Here is a 13,865-nt window from a genome sequence, read left to right as displayed (position 1 = left end):
TATATATATACAGTCATCCTTTTTCTTTTGTGCATGCCTTATTTCCATTTCCCTTTGTGAATCTGGATCTTTGTCTCCTCTTCCCCAGTCATTTTTGTCTCAATTTGTCCCTACGTATGCTGAACGTTCATTACTATCTTGCTATAGCAATTCTCTTATTATTTAAGCTGATAATAGCCTGTTCTCAGTAAGGATTGAACTCCTCTGCTTCTATTTGCCTGATAGTCGCTTTACTGCTAATTATGTTTTTTTTGTTGTTTTTGTTTGTTTGTTTGCTTATTTTTGTCATTTTGTTTTAGATGAATTAATCCCTTTCAGTATTTCCTGTATTCAGGCCTTGTAGTGGAGAATTCCCTCAATTTTTGTATGTCCGGAAATGTCTTAATTTCTCCTTCATATCTAAAAGAGAGCTTAGCTGGATACATTATTTGTGGCTGGTAGTTCCTCTCACTTAATAGTTTAAATATTTAATTCCATTCCTTTCTGGCTTGTAAGGCTTGTGCTGAGAAGTCTGACAATAATCCAATGGGTTTTCTTTTATAGGTTACCATCTTCTTTTCCCTGGCTGCCCTGAGAATTCTATCTTTGTCATTGATTTTTGATAACTTTAATGCAATGTGTCTTGGTGAAGGCCTTTTTGGGTTGAGATAATTGAGTGTTCTGTTGACTTCTTGAATTTCAAGCTCTAGCTCATTCTTTAGATTTGGAAAATTCTCCTCAACTATTTGAAAATGCTTTCTATTCCCTGCTCCTTTTCCTCACCTTTGATAATGCCTATTATTCTCATGTTTCCTCTCCTGATGGTATCAGCTAGTTCTTGAATTTCTCTTTCATTATTTTTTATTCTTTGGTTTCTCTCTTCCTTCTGACTTATTTCTAGATTTCTGTCTTCAATATCACTGAACCTTTCCTCTATTTGTTCGACTCTATTTTCCAAGCTTGCTATTTCATTTTTCATCTCTTATAGTGTGTTTTTTATCTCCAGAAGGTCTATTCGGTTCCTTTTGAGGGTTTCAATCTCCTTGCTCTGCTCATCTAGTTGTTTTTTCAATTCCTGAAATTGTTGATATGACTTGTTTTGGAACTCATTGAGTTTTTTCAGAAGTATGGTCCTGAATTCTCTGTCATTTAAGTCGTATATTCCTATGTCTGTAAGCTAGTTTTCTGGAGATTGTTCTCTTTCTTTCTGAGATGCCTTGTCACTGTGTTTATTCATGGTGTTTAATGGACTATTTATCTGCTTGGGCATTAATGAAAGTGTATTCTGCTGGTTTTTTTACAGAAAGAAGATTTATTATATAAAGGTCTCTCTTTAGCCTGCTGCAAAGAAGGTGTTTTTCTTTCAGTTTCCAGTAGGTGGTGTCTGAGCCTCTTGGATCCCTGCTTTACATAATAAGCCTTAAAAGTGCTTTTTTATTTTCTTATAGATATTTAATCGTGCTCACTACCCTCAGTTTCAGTCCCTGTCAGTGTCAGCGACGGTCTCCGCAGCGTTTACTCAGATTCTCCTGGGGTTCCACGGTGATCGGTCTCAAAGGGTATGGAGGACAGGGCCCTCTGGGTTAGGAGTTGGGGACTGTGGCTCAGCCTCAGTTTTGCAACCGCACTGGTAAAAATCAACTGTTGTTTCTCTGTGGTCCCAGCTTGCTTCTCTGCTTTCTGCCCTGATGACTGGGCCCTGCTACCGGCTGCGTGGAAGTTACAGCACTCCTACGCAGGGCAGTTCAGGGAAGTCACTGCAGCTTCTCCCCTCCCCCTCCTCCTGCAGGGAGCTCCGGAGGCTGCTAGAGGCAGCTTCAGGCCGCTCAGTGTTTGCTCAGATTTCCCTGTGGCTCCGCAATGATATTGGAGGGTATGGGAGGAGGGAACCTCTGGGTTGGGGACTGCAACCAGGGCCAGTAAAAATCAACTGTTGTTTTTCTGCCTTCCCATTTCTCTGCCTTCTGCCCTAATGCTTGGGCCCTGCCACAGGGCTGCAGGGAGCTCATAGCTTTCCCATGAAGAGCTGCTCACGGATGTCGCCGCTCCATCTCCCTTGCCTCTCCCCCTACAGGGGCTCCGGTGGCTGTGAGAAGTAGATTCTTTATTTATACCCGTCCACCTCCCCACACCTGGGATTCTGACCTGTGGTAGCTCTTATGCATTGATCCTACACTCAGACGTGCTGATGTACAGTTTGGGTATTTTTTGTTCAGTTTTAGATGTTCAGCTTATTGTTTCAAGAGGGGAGATCTGAGGACATCTCTCACTTCACCATGTTTTTCCGACTCTAATTTTAATAATATTTTAATAATAATATTTAATAAATTTAATAATTTTGTTCTATAATTAAATACAAGGCTACTTATACCTTTTCATTACTTTGTAATAAATGTTATAATTTTTATACTAAATTTATTTTAAAATTCCTAAATAATTATTCAATTTATATATATATATATATTTGCATCTGCGCATATGTGTATGTGTGACACATACAACATAAACTTGTTACCATTGCTGTGATTGGAATTCTGGTAACACCTCCAGGTCCTTATCACTGAATTTCAACTCAGTAAATATGAGAAATATTTGTTTATTAAAGATACGTTATGAGGTAGAAGATGGGTCAAGCCTGAACTGGCTCACCACATGGAAATGAGGGAAGAGGCGGGGCATGGGTTATAGCCAGGGAAGACAGAGAGCTGTAACCCTGGGGAAGGGAGAAGTCTGTGTTATATTTGGGGCTGTGATAGGTGGTTACAAAGGCACTCTTAAATGATTGGCAAATGAGGTCATTTTGATTGACACTTGGCTACTATATAACTCTTTGCCTAGTGCACATGGGCTTACCCAGAATTTAGTCTGTTGTAATTAGATTCATGAACGTCCAGGCATAAACATAGTATTATAATGAGCTTAAATTGTGAGCAAATTAGGGTGGTACCTTCTGTGCAGGCATCTGTAGCTGGATTAGGCAAGCTAAAACTATGACCCTGCTGTCCTTTGTCTCTGGGGATGCACAAGGGATTCTCTAAATACCAATTGGGTGTTTTTTTGCACGGTCTCTAGGCTGGGCCCTAGAAATTATCAAATATGAGAACTTTTATAAAAATCTTAATTTCCTTAAAGAACTCTAATCAAATCTATATTTTCCTTTGAATATAGCCCAAACTTCAATATTTTCATCTAAGAAAGTATCATGTCAGAATGTATTACAAAATAAAATTGTATAAGTCTTATAAATAATTCCAAGTCTTACCCAACTTCTATTTCCCACAGTTCTCAGCCCCACATGGAGTTCATACACTTATTTAAAACAAATTGCAATTGAAGAAGAATACCTTATTTAAAAGAATAAATGTAAAGCAATTTTCTAGAATCTTGTGGAATAAGACTAGGTAGATAACTCATATTTGTACTTAGCTTAGTTTAAATTTTAAACAATTTTTCTAACAATAGCTGTTACAGAATTTATAAAAGAAATACCTCACAGTATTGCATGCAAAGATATCTTAGTTGCTCTGTCTGAGCTATGCTTCGGGGCCCTATTTAACATTTAAAAATAAGCTTGACTTATCAACCCTGATCTCTCATTCTGGGGATGAATCCCCTCCAGCTATTTAGGCATTTCTAAGTGGTTTCAATTTGCACTTAACCATTTTCCCATTTAGAAACAGAAGAAAGGGAGCTATTATTTTGTTCACAATATAAAGCTAATTATATGATTAAATGATTATACCCTACAAAAATGTAAAGCCTTAAATATAAAAAACCTGTACTCCTGAAGTTCCACTTTCTGTAACCATATTTCTGTTGCTTTTATAAAATGTTCTTTTAAAACAATAGCATAACTCTAGATGCTACTAGATTTTTATTGCATTCTGTAAAGTAAAATAGTGACTTAAAAATCAGATCAGATTTCTATAATATCTAATTCAAAAATACCAGTCTAGAAGAATAGATTTTATTCTTCAATTCATACATTAATTAGATCATGTTTCTCCAAGGACCAAAAGTAATATTGCTACTTTTTAATTATTGAAATATATTTTTAAAAACTGTTGAAGGGCAAAAGAAAGTTTTCTGGTTTCACTACAAAAATGGAGGAGGCATCACTGCTTTTCCAATCAAACTAAATGGCACTGCAAGAAAAATATTTTAGGCAAGAGAGTTTATCTGAAGAAACAGCTCCCTGATTAGAGCAGTGGTGATAAATAAGCCACACAGTGTTCTGTGGGTGGCTCCTCTGGCTTATTCACTCAAATAAGGGGAAATCCTATTAGACTTGAAGTGGTAGTGAACAGTACAGTGAAAGCAAATTTTACAATCCACAGAGGTTAAAGTGTATGTAAATATATTTTTTTTTCAGAAAGCTTCTCTTTATGGTTTCTTCCCAGAAATATTTATCAAAAAACTTAAAATTTATTCAAACATACCATAATCTTTGATTTTAAATATTTATAATGTTATTGTTTTTAATGTAAGTGATTGGCAGCATAAATCCTCATTCTCTAAACAGTTTTTCAACAGAACCCAAATGATCTTGTAACAGAAACAAAATTTACCACAAAAAAACTTTAGGCTGGGCTAAAAAAATCAGGCCATGTCTACACAAACAAATAGAAATTAAACAGGAAATTAACTGGTTAATTCCTATATCATCCTCTGAGCAAAGCTTTTTTAAAAATTTGCCTAACAAATTATTTATTTTATTTTGTGTATGTATGGCAAGAAAGGAAAATGAGATAAAAGAAAGATGGTTTTTATCAGTTTGAGATAGTTTTTTTCTAAGATATAAGGAAATATAGCTAAATTTATAGCTGTTTTATGAAATAAAGATATTACTTATTTATTTGATTTTTATATTATAAAATACTTAACGTTAGAAATTAAGTTATGATTTTTCCCTTGTTTTGTTTTAACTTCTCATTAATTTATAGTTATTTATTAACAAATCTGAAATTATTACTTCCATAAGAAAGTCAAACTATCAAAAGATAGTTTTGTAGAAGAAACTCTTCTACCTGAGGGGATGATTTAAGACTCTTTCCACTCAATCTTCATCTCCTAGTGCAGAACCCACAATGTCCACCATCACCTTCACTCTTAACCCATATTCTAAATGAGACATGTTCAATTTAACTGATAAAGACTTAAGTTTTCCAAGTGAAATAAAATCTTTATAGAAATTTGGCTACAGTGTTTATATATTTAAAAAGTAAAAATTTTAAAAACTTTAGAAGCAAATAATAACGGGAAAAGAGACAGAAATAAAAGGAAGTATGAGTTCTCAGGCAGCTTCTGGCCATCAAAGACAGAATGAGAAAACTGGGCACTGAGGGTAAAAGTGGCAGGGTTAATAAAGAGGAAAATTCACATTGGAGATCAACTTTTCATTCCTTTCAATGGCTGGAGTTTACATTTTACCTTATGAAGTAAGTGCATTCATGAATAGGGCTGACTGATGACTTGAGAGTTTATTATGTGATGGAAATAATACTTAGTGCAGACTATATTCCCCTTTGCTGGACTGGCTTCAGAACTGTTCAATTTAAAATAAGTTTCATAACTAAGTTAGATGTATATAAATCTTGAATTGCATAAAAAAAATTATCATTCTTAATTATTTGCTCTCCGCTACTCTCTGAGAGGTTTATCCATTTCCACAAATTCCATACTTGCACTGTCTTCTCTTTGCATGAGACTCCCCTTAGTCAATGAAATGTGAGCATAACTGACAGATGCTTGGTTTGAGCTGAAGTTTTAAGAACTTGAATGTTAGAGTACTAGGAAGAATGAACTGATTAATTACACTGAAAAACTTGGATTCTGAAATGAAGGCGCAAGGAATAGAACCTCACAGAATCCCCTCAACCTGCAATCAAATATAACTGAAGTGTTGTAAGGCCTCTAAAATTCTGGAATTGCTTGTCACTGTCATATAAGCTAGCAAAAGCTTCCGACACAGAGTAGATTCATCTGTTGGGTAAGAGGTTGGATTAACTGACCTTTATGATTTCACTTCTGTAAATATATTATCCTAATATAGTTACATGGAAATAACCAATTTACAATTAATAGGTCATTATTTTTGGCAAAAATTCCAGTAGTAATTTATGTATAGAAATAAAACAATTATTTACAGTAAAATGAAAACTGTGAGTAGTATGTGTATAAATCATAAGATAATAAAAAAGATAAATATATGAGTGGGTTCTCTTAAATTTCGAGGATGTACTTTTCACAGCCAGTGGCAATCTTGTAAAAGACTCAAAAGAGTTATTATAAGTTGTGTTCCAATTTTCATATAAATGAATATACTTTCTTTTTCCTTGTTCTTCATGGTTGGAATTTCTGGGAATTAGGAGAGTTGAAAAGGCATGGGAATAACATTTTTGACTGCCAGTTTTATAACTATAAGTAATATGTTACTGTAATGATGTCACCAGCAAAGAACAAATAAAGACATATTAATTGGATTTATATACATAACATATTGGTTTGTTTTAGAAAAAGCTTTTTAAAGTGTTTCCATAAACTTCCTAATAGTTTGTTTCTAGGTCGTATAGGCCAGTTCTTCTCAAACTTTAATGAGATCCACAGACCACACTTTGAGTGACATGTTAATTCAGTTAAAAATTCTTCATCAGGCACAGAAATAATGCATCCAACTTGAACTTGCAAAATAAAGGAAGTCAAGGAAGTGAACGGTGTAATGTAGAGAATAAAAATAATAAGCAAAACTGTAAAGTTACCTTACTTTTACTGGAAAAAGTAATATGTATACATAGTTTATCATGTCAATTTAAGGACAGATCCCAGAGCCAGATTTAAATATGCCTACCTGAAACGCCATTTTTTAAATTACAAGACTCCTCGCATCCTCTGGCACAGCCCAATCTCTTTAAATCAGCTCTGTTTTTGTTACCCTATACCAGTTATTACCTACTGGCATACATACTTATTTATTGTGTTTAATGTTTATTTTACATATTCTCTCACTTGAATATAAGCTCTATTCAACAGAGATCTATATATAGTAAAATATCATATACTGTGGAATATTTCCAGGCATACAGTAGGTACTTAATAAATATTTGTGGAATATTGTGGAATAATTATCAATTTATCAAATCTTTAAGGTTTTATTAAACTGAAAAAGAAAAAGCATTCTAGGTAAAATAATTTGTGCAGATAGAAACATAGAGATAAGATGTAATAGTAAGCAAATCATAAGTTGTTTTCTGTGACCAGAATAACAGAATGCGAGACTAGAAAATTTGACTGAGGTGCTAGACTCCAAAAGTTATTTTCTGAAGGACCCTGAGGAGTTTAGACTCTTGTCTAAGTAGATAATGGTAAGAAAAAATAGGTAGATAGTCTGTTGGAAAACATATCAATTTTCCCTGGGACGGCTGGCTCCCTACTCCTCAGTGGGAGAAGCTACCCATTTTTTCAACCTCCCTCAAAATCTCTTGATCCAACACAGGCTTCCAGCAACAAGATACTTGTTTTAAATTCCCTAAACAGTTGTTACCCAAGCTCAGATAAATTTATTCCTACATTCGTATATCCTTACTTGCACCAAGTTGGGGTTTGAGAGAGTGTTCAATTTTGAATTTGCCAACACATTTTAATATCTGATAAATAAGATATATCTAATCAATATCTCTTGAATAAATTATTCTATGAGGTACTATTAGGACATTCAGTTGGACATGTCTAGTAAACGAAAGGGGATATAATTCTGGAGGTCTGAACTAGAGTGTTAATTTGGTATCTTTTTTGATTCCATGAATATGAAAGACTTTTTTTCAAGCTTGATTGAGGTATGATTAACAAGTAAAAATTGTATATATTTAGAATGTACAATGTGATTTGGGTTTGCTTTTAGATATACAATGTTATGATTTAGTGTACATATACAGTGTGAATAATTACCACAATCAAGTTCATTAACACGGCCATCTCCTCTTACATAGTTACCTTTTTTTATTCTGTGTTGAGAACATTTAAGATCTACTATTTTAGGAAATTCCAAGCATATAATACATTGTTATTAACTAGTCACCATAGATAATTCTGGAGATCTAATGTACAGTATGGTGAAAGACATTTTCAAAGGAGAGTTAGCTGGTAAGACCAATAATAGAGTAATACCAAAATTGAAGGAATGAATGAAGGGAAAAATCCTCAGGAGGACACCAAGAAGTTGAAATCAAGAGATGAGAGAGAGACCAGGCAAGAATGGTGTTCAGGAAACTAATAGAGATTTCAAGAAGAAAATAGTGGTCATATGAGAAAATTACTATCGCAGATAAATGAGATAGTTTTTTAATATTTTATTACATCTGGCACTGAGGATATCAGTGGTAATTATTGTAGTGCAGGTTCTCCCTGGGATGAGATCAGAAACCAAATGTCTGAGATTTGCATGCAAAAGGATTATTGGCAGGTATTACAGGAAAAAACAAACAAATGAACAAACAACAACAACAAAACAACTGTGAGGTGTGAGGAAATCAGGACTGAAGAAAAGATGATGATCTAAAATGTGATTGCAGACAATATTGGAAAGAATCCTAAAAAATGGGATGGCTGTTTATAATTTCCCACTTTGAAGGAAGGTAGCCTATTCTTTGTACCAACCCCTCCATCTATTGGTTATAAAAGAAAGAATGATTCTGGGGAGAAGGTGTGATCTTAGCTCTATTTGGCTCTTAGCTCTATTTGGCTGAAGATAACTTCTCCTAGTGAGAGGGACTTACCTAAGAGTTCTCTGCTGCCAACACTCCCAGAAGATGGGGAAATGAGTGCCTTAGACCTAAACGGGAGATGGGAGAAATGTACCAGAGCATCCTACCACAACAGTGTTTTTGTAAACTTTACCACATATCAGAATCACTTGATGGGTTTTTTAAAAGAGAAATCTCTGGGTCCATTTTGATTCAGAATCAGATATAGGTTAGAGACTGAGAATTTTTATTTTTGACGAGATCCCAGGTGATACTGATATCGTTGTTTCAGGAACCCACACATTGAGAAACAATGCACTACAGTTAAAACTGCAAAAGTGTTAGTAGAGCAATGTAATTAGGGGCCGAAGTATAATAGATTTGAGGAATGAATGAAAGGTGAAGGATATATATACACAAAGAGAGAGAGATTTTTTCCAAGAAATAAGGTAAAAAGCCAAGAAAAAGTAAAAGTAGCAACATTGAGACAGAATTTGATATTGTTTTGTTTTAATATTGAAAAAGATTGCGCATTTAATGTAATAAAGCCATTTTGCAATTGATAATTCATAAAGAAACTCTTTAGTCCTCATTGTAATTTCAAACATGTTACGCAAGCTCCTTCATTCAGTAATGATACCACTCAGTTGTTCAAGTGAAAAGTATTGGTCATCTTTAATTATCCTTTCTATTTCCTTCCCTAGTTATCCCACCATTGAATTTTGCAAGCTATATTTCAAAAAATATGTTTTGCCTAGATTACTGCAATATCTTCTAAATGATTCCTCAGCTTCTACTTTTGCCCTCACAACTCATTCTCCCACTGCAATCTGAATGATCTTTTAAAACTATAAATCAAATCATGTTCCCATGCTTGAAATGCTTCACTGTCTTCCCTTAGCAATTAAAGCTTAAACTCTATATCATGCCTTGCATGGCTAAACTGCCTTTGATATTTTCCTCAAACTATGATTATTTCCTTCCTGCCTCAAAGCATTGATTCCTTCATTTCCTTCTACCTAGAATTTCTTTGTGCTTATATTAAGTTTTATGCTACTGGAAATTCTGGTGGGAGCCTGTGATTTAGCTAAAAGATCTCTCTGCTCACTGCACAGAAAAAGCAAACATTAAACTATTAAAATCTGGATATTAGTAACAATTGATGGGCTCACAAAATGAAATACATGCTGAACAGGACACTGGCTTTTCTGTGTTTATTTTATTTTTGCTCTTTGCAGGCTTAAATATTTTTTTTGGCCCACAGCATGAATCAAGCATCCAGATATAAAAGGATGAAAAGAGAGGAATATGGGAGAAAAGGAAGAGTGAAGGAAGAGGTAACTAGGAAGGGGGAATACTAACATATCAGCTCAGTGCCCAGTGGCTGGCACAGCATCTACTAATAAAGGAACTTAAGTGGGACCATCTGAAGCTGAGAGAAGAGAAATAAGATATTTTTATATGTGCATATTTAAGTTTAAGATAACATAATTTTATTATAAAATGTGTCTTTTCAGGGCTAGCCTTGTGTTCTGAAAAAAGAAAATTTGTTCCACCCCACCTCATGATCATGTGGGAATATTTCTAAAAGGCCCGACCACCAGCACATCTGTCCTCTTGCTGGCTTTTAGATCAGTAGACCAGAATGTAATAAATCCTTCAAGACTATAGTATGCTAGGTTAATCTATGGCAACACAGTATGTCACCGTAGAATATAAGTTTACTAACATATTAGAGGACTCCTCTGAGGTTAAGAAAAACTAGATTTCTTCAAGTCATCATCCAGAGTAAGATTTATTCTTGGTACAGTGAAACTTTCATGACTGCACTTTTCTGAGTGCAGTTCATAATCATGAACATTCAAGTTTAGTTTTATAATGCTTTTATATATCCCAATTTTGGAATGCTTGCATGACGATGGGTCAGCTAATTTAGTTTGTTGGTTTTTTTTTTATTACATACTAAGAAAAAATAAGCTTCCAAAGTAAATTCCTCAAAAGTAGAGCATTTTATTTCAAAGACTAGAAATAAATAATAAAAGTCAGTGACCCTTGTTTTAAAAGTATGTGGTAATGATAAATTTTGATACTATTAATGAGCCCCATGTTAAGATCTGATAGTTTTAGTTAGAAATTTATTTTTCTTCCAGGCTTGGATTATATACAATCTATATATGTTAGACATTTTGATGATTTTGGTTATTAAAAACATAAAGTTGGTAATAAATTAACTACAGTAATAAGAATAGTTTATTTTGGTAACACCACATTGTAAGAACTTTCTGCAGCATGTAAGAGGTAGACAAAAATTTCACTATATGTCATTTAATATGTATTAAATGTAAATTAAAAATTGAATTTACTCTATTTTCTTTTTTCTTTTAGGTTTGCAAGGTAGTCTGAAAAATGACTCCACTGGAGCATGAAGAGGAATAATACTTACAATGCTTTCTAAAGATACATGTGTAAAATATTATTCTGCATTAATCAGAAATCATATATGAAGGGTGTACTCAAACTATTAGTAGTTTAGCATTAGCCTTAGCAATTATTAATGTGAAATGTATTATGTTACAAAGGGTATACAACTTATATGTTATATAATTCATATATATATGAAGGTATAATTGTAAGCAATATATACATGCTATTTACATAAACACAAAATAATACATATACACATAGAATAACATTTACAAGCATTATAATTACTTACGAATCAGGAAGTAAACTCAGAGAAGTAAATTAACTTAATTTTATTTATCTAAAATTAAAAGAGAACTTGAACCCAAATCTTGAATTCTGACTCTACGGCTCTTTCAAAAATTTCCATGACATATATATATGGTTATTTTGATAAATAAATACTTCATAAAATATTACTATATAAATTCATTTATGTTCTTAAATAAATCTCTAATAAATAAAATGCAAAATATTGATATGTATTTATGTTAAATATTTTATTTACTCAGACTATGAGCAATGTTTGATGTTCATCTGCATTTAGGTGTCTCTTCTCATAAATCATGAGACCCCAAAGTCTTTGACCCTCATTTTGGGAACGTGACTCCAGTCTAGATTCTAAACAATCAGTTTTGAGTTATTCTGGCACAGAATGCAGTAGTTATTTTGCTCTGTTTGTAAAAGAAATCAATCCTTTGAGAAGACAGTCTCTTTATAGTAAAGCCCAACTGGATTGTCAAATTCTGCTTCATATAGGAAAGGCACCTTTCCAAAAATACTGTCTGTACGCATAAATCAGAAAATCCTACAACTAACCAAGAAAAGAGATTACAGTAGTTCCCCTTATCCACAGGAAATACGTGCCAAGTCCCTCAGTGAATGCCTAAACTGCAGATATTACAAACTCTATATACTATGTTTTTTCCTATACATACATATCTCCGAAAAAGTTTAATTTATAAATTAGGCACAATAAGAGGTTTACAATAATAACTAATTATAAAATAGAACAATTATAATGGCATACTGTAATAAAATTATATAAATGTCATCTCTCTGTATCTCTATCTCTCTCAAAATATCTTATTGTACTGTACTTACTATTCTTCCTCTTGTGATGATGTGAGATGATACAATGCTTATGTGATGAGATGAAATGAATCATGTAGCAACCTCAGCATACAGATATTTTATTATTATTAAATTGAGAACTTTCACATTTTCACTTAAAGGAAGCAGCTTTCTCTTTGGCATATGCCAACATCTCTACTCTTGTGCTTTAGGGCCCTTATTAAGTAAAATAAGGATTACTTGAACACAAGCACTGTAATACTGTGGGAGTCAATCTGATAATCCATACAGCTACTAAGCGACTGAGTTGAGAGCATGAACAGCATGGAGGCAGTGGACAAAGGGATGATTCACATCCATAGTAAGACAGCGAGAGATTTCATCACACTACTCAGAATGTCATGCAATTTAAAACTCTTAAATTGTTTAATTCTGGAATTTTTTTTAATTTAATATTTTTGGACTGCATTTGACCGATGGAAACTAATATAGCAGAAAGCAAAACTTCAGATAAGGAAATTCTTAGTGCTCTCAAGAGTCCTTTTATTCTGTGTTTGGGCACTTTCTGTCATGGAAAATTCTCTTGCATGAGGCAGTCACAAGATAATGAAGAAAATAAGGATATTTGAATAATTAATCTCATAGTAGTCCTATACTGAGCAAAAATGGAGAAATTGGATAGGCAATCTCCATTAAGAAAAACCTCTCTAGCCCTTTTTGCCTCTGCTGCCACCATGGAGCTTGTGAAAAAGCTTGTGGTGAAGGGGGCAAAAAAAGAAGCAGGTTCTGAAGTTTACCCTTAACTGCACTCATCCTGTAGAAGATGGAATCATGGATGCTGCCAATTTTGAGCAGTTTCTTCAGGAGAGAACTGGTGAATGGAAAAGCTAGGAATCTTGATGGAGGATTTGTAACCATCGAAAGGAGCAAGAGCAAGATCACTGTGACTTCTGAGTTGCCTTTTTCCAAAAGATATTTGAAATATCTCACCCAAAAATATTTGAAGAATAATCTACATGATTGGTTGCGCAGAGTTGCTAACAGCAAAAAGAGTTACAAATCATGTTACTTCCAGAATAACCAGGATGAAGAAGAGGAGGAAGATGAGGATTAAAACTCATTTATCTGCAATAATTTGTATGAGTTCTTGAATAAAATTGGGAAACCAAAAGAAAAAAAAAGAAAGAAAAAAGAAAAGAAAAACTTCTCTATAAATGAACACGTATATATAATAAACTTCATACCTAGAATACGCAAATGTCCCCTCATTTTTGCTAAACCTACAATTATTAGAAAAACATTTCCTTTATGTTGTGGTCTAAATTTTGCATGAATTTGCGTAAGTCCTCACTGTGCTGATTTCATAGCTGATGTGGAAGACCCTGTGGAGGACCATGTTGATGTTCTGCCTCTTAACTTTTTGGCCTGTTTTGTTCACTACAGCTGCTCTAGACAGTATCTAGAAGCAGGAATGCCAGTGAATAAATGCCCAACCTTCTTCCTTCTTCCTTTCCCTTCTCATTTCCACACCCCAGTGGGATAATTCTAAGAAATATTCCTCATGGCTTCTTACAGAGTCTCCAGCACAACTGAGCTCCAGTTGCTATCAAT

At 34.0% G+C, this 13,865-nt stretch overlaps 1 pseudogene; it reads left to right on the top strand.

The window, feature by feature from the left end:
- Positions 1-12,988: 12,988 nt before the first annotated feature.
- On the top strand, positions 12,989-13,425 carry LOC105294918 (annotated as a pseudogene).
- The last annotated feature ends 440 nt before the right edge of the window (positions 13,426-13,865 follow it).

The sequence above is a fragment of the Pteropus vampyrus genome, unplaced genomic scaffold, assembly GCF_000151845.1.
Source record: "Pteropus vampyrus isolate Shadow unplaced genomic scaffold, Pvam_2.0 Scaffold4, whole genome shotgun sequence".
Lineage (NCBI taxonomy): Eukaryota > Metazoa > Chordata > Mammalia > Chiroptera > Pteropodidae > Pteropus > Pteropus vampyrus.
Note: the sequence above shows the minus strand (reverse complement) of the source record. Positions and strands in the feature narration are given on the sequence as shown.